At 52.0% G+C, this 3,370-nt stretch overlaps 1 protein-coding gene across 1 annotated transcript in view; it reads left to right on the forward strand.

The window, feature by feature from the left end:
• VASH2 (vasohibin 2) overlaps positions 1-3,370 on the forward strand; it is a gene marked incomplete at its 3' end in the record, with an annotated part of 19,563 nt that overhangs the window by 15,300 nt on the left and 893 nt on the right.

A 3,370-nucleotide genomic window follows, 5' to 3' on the forward strand; every position in this document is an offset into this window, starting at 1 on the left:
AGAGGGAAGGTGCTGGCACTTCTTTGTGCAACTTTTCTGATATTCGAGTTCACGAGGAGATGGGAGGAAAGAAGAAATAAACCCCAAAACAAAGAAGCCAAACTGCAGGAGGGCAGTGGTTGCAGTCACTGTGTGAGTCCGCTGACCCAGACGCTTTCTGCGCCAGTCTTAAAACTGAGGGGTTGACTCGGCTGACACCTGAACGAGTTCTCCTCTTCTCCTTGGAATTGACTGAGGATGCTGCTCCTCCTTCTCCCAGGAAGGGCCAGGTGGTGGCTAGAGTGCAGGTTTTGTGTCCCAAATCTTGCCTGTGTTTGAGCCCAGGATCTGCATGTCTCCCAGGTATCCAAGCTTGGATCCTCCACCACGTGAGCCTGGGTGGTGAAGGTGATGGAACTGTGGGAAGTGCAACAGCCTGTGGCGCAGAGGATGGTGGGCTTATGTTGACTTGCAGATCCGTAGGAGCTGGATGCTGGCCTGGGAAATCTGGCCTTTTGTACAGGCTGCTAGCACAATGGGTATGCTCAAGAAAGCCTGCATGTCAGTAGAGCTGTACTGGTTTACCCCGGTGGCCTGTCACCCCCAAAACATGTATGCTTTGGGCCCAATGCTCTTACTGATTTGACCCAAACCTGTCTCTTTCAAAATCAGCCTCCTGGGGGATGGGAGCAGAGTTCATCACTTGCTGATACACACAGTCATGGCTGGCGGGCAGTAGTGTCTCTGGGCGGTGGAAGGGATTGAGGTTGAAGGAACAGTACGAGGCTGCCGAAGAGCTGAAAATCAGCTCCAGATATTGTCCTTGTGCATTTCCTGGGTGTGGGGGAAGAGGAGGGATACTGGGGCAGGAGGCAGCCAGCCAGAATAGTGTCCCTCTTGTGTGATCTCCAAGGAGATCAGCATCCCTCAGTGCTGCTTTGATTTACACGAAGTCCCGGGATCAGGAGGCCACTGAGCTTTCATTACAGCTGCTTTTGCCTTCTCCTGCTCTGCGCCGCTTCTGTAGTGTGGCACATAATTTACTCTGACTCTCCATCCTGCAGTTCCAGTCCCAGCTCAAAAGTGTGATTACAGCTGTGGCATTGCTGTGTCATTGCCTTTTGTTTGCCACAATACAGCTCTCCTTGGGCAGAGCAGAAAGGAGAGGAAATAATAGCGATGCACGGACGGAGGGGAAGATCTGACGTGCCTTTCCAGTCCGTTTGCTGTGTATTTCATCTCGGGTGGGGACTCTCATTAACTAGTCACTCGGCAGAAGCAACCTGTACCTAAAGGTTAATTTCCTCAGCAGTTGTTGCTGGGTTATTTGATGGTGGGTAATTTCCATCTTCAAAAGATTCTTTTACTCCTACCCAGTATTTAATGAGATTAAATTGCAACTTCTCTGAGACCTCGTGGTGGAAGTGTGTATGTGTGGCAGGGGGCCACCAAAGCTTTGTGTGGGCTTAATAGAAAGGCACTCGGGGAGCAGAGAGAAAACCCTTTCATAATGAGGGGGAAAAATAGTGGCGATGTTCGAAAGCTTCGTAGGTGTTAATAAAAGATACTGCTTTTTCAGTTACACAGAATGGTAAATACAATGGGCTTCTACTAGAATCTGTCTGTAGGACACAATTTATTGTAACATGACTTTGATATACACAGGATGCTCCTTTTAAGGCCTGGAGCAAGGTGACCTCTTGAATGAGGTGACTGTGGGCTGGGTTTTCCAGTTGATACAACGGCGCTGGGCCCCATTCTGACCTTGCAGTACACTTAGAACCTTTAATTCTACCAGCGGAGTTGGGTTTTTCTGGGAGAAGCTAGCCCTAATGCAACAGCGATCCGGCGAGACCACCGACGGCCAGAGAGCTATTCCGTGCTGGTGTCGCTGACACCGGGAGAAGCTTTGACAATGGCTGCAGGGTTGTAGGTGGAGCAGAGGTGGGTGCACGTAGCCTGGGCTGGGCGAGGGCTGGCGTGGTCGGCAGGGTGGTCTGCACCCTGCTTTGCACGCTTGGCCAGCCTTTCTGTCATGCAGATACTGAAGTGCACCAGGAGCTGGGCCTCTGGTGTCATCCCTTCCTATACCCTCTCATATGTTTTCTCCAGACTGTGAAGGCTGATGACACCTTGCACTGAGCGCAGTGAAATGGGTTTGACGCTGAACTGAAAAGCTTCCCTCTGGCTGTTCTGAAAGATTTTTGCCAATGTGTTTTTCCTGCCTTTTTTTTTTTTTTTTTTTTTTGTACAGAGGTTTAACTCCTTGCTCTCAACATCAGATTCTGGGCAGTTCACAGATCTCTTAATAGTGGGTTTCTGTGTTCACCTGGAAGGCAAAATTTTGGGTAGGTGGAATTCAACAAGCCTCAGGTGGGTGAAATATCCCCTTGAGAAAAATGCTTTAGAGAAAAATGCGAGCCACTGGATGCTTTTCCAGCATCTCAATAGAGGGAAGAGATCAAATGCAGGGAGTCAGCATCCCGGGGAGTGTGGTGAGGTGGGGTGTTGGGCTGGGCAGAACCAGAACTGAGCCCAAATTGTGTTTTACCGTATTGGTACAAAGGATTTTTGTGCTCTTAGTTTCCCAGCAGATGCTGGGTGGCTGTGCCGTGTGGACAGCGGAGGAAGGCTGGCTGCGGTAACATCCTAGGGCATCTCAGCTGTGCAGTGGCTCTGGTTTTGTTGCTGTCGCAGACCTCCTTTTTGGGCATGAGGAGGAGATCCCTGGAGCAGGACCCTGGTCTGAGCCAGTCCCTGCAGCTCCAGTGGGATCTGACTACACTCCTCTGTTTCTGAGGCTGCCCTGATGCTGTCCTGGCAGTGCCACCCCTTGGGCCAGTGTATTTTGTAGTGACACCGCCCTGACCGACCGCCGTGACTGCGTCTGTCTCTGGGGATGGTTCTGAGGTTACAGCAGGTGCCTCCAGCTGGAGCAACCCCAGGCTGGAGCGTCTTGCTGCAGCCTTTTCTGGTCATGCCTCCTCCATTCTCAGCTGCACAGGGGTCAGCACATGGAGCCAGGGTGGGTTTCAGCTGTCCAGGGATTAGCAGCAAGGAGCCACGTGCGACGTAGTTGCTGACGCACACCCAGCTGCGTGAGGGAATCTCAGTCTTCCCTTCGCCTGGCACGGGCCAGCAGCTTCCCGAGGAGATGACCCGGACCCGCGCGTGGTTCCCCTCTGAGATCACCTACTGTGCCGTTATGGAGTGTGGGCCTGGCCTCTGCGCGTGGTGCGTTTGGAATGGCCAGCCAGGGGCTCGGGGGGCACGAATTGCTTTTTTCAAAGGGTTTGTTACTGACTGTGTCTCTGTGTTTATCTCATTAATTATCCGCCTGGGAGCTTTACTTTGTTCGCCTCAGCAACGCGTCACAAGGGGTAACAGGCCA

Source organism: Eurypyga helias, unplaced genomic scaffold (assembly GCF_000690775.1).
Source record: "Eurypyga helias isolate BGI_N326 unplaced genomic scaffold, ASM69077v1 scaffold19419, whole genome shotgun sequence".
Lineage (NCBI taxonomy): Eukaryota > Metazoa > Chordata > Aves > Eurypygiformes > Eurypygidae > Eurypyga > Eurypyga helias.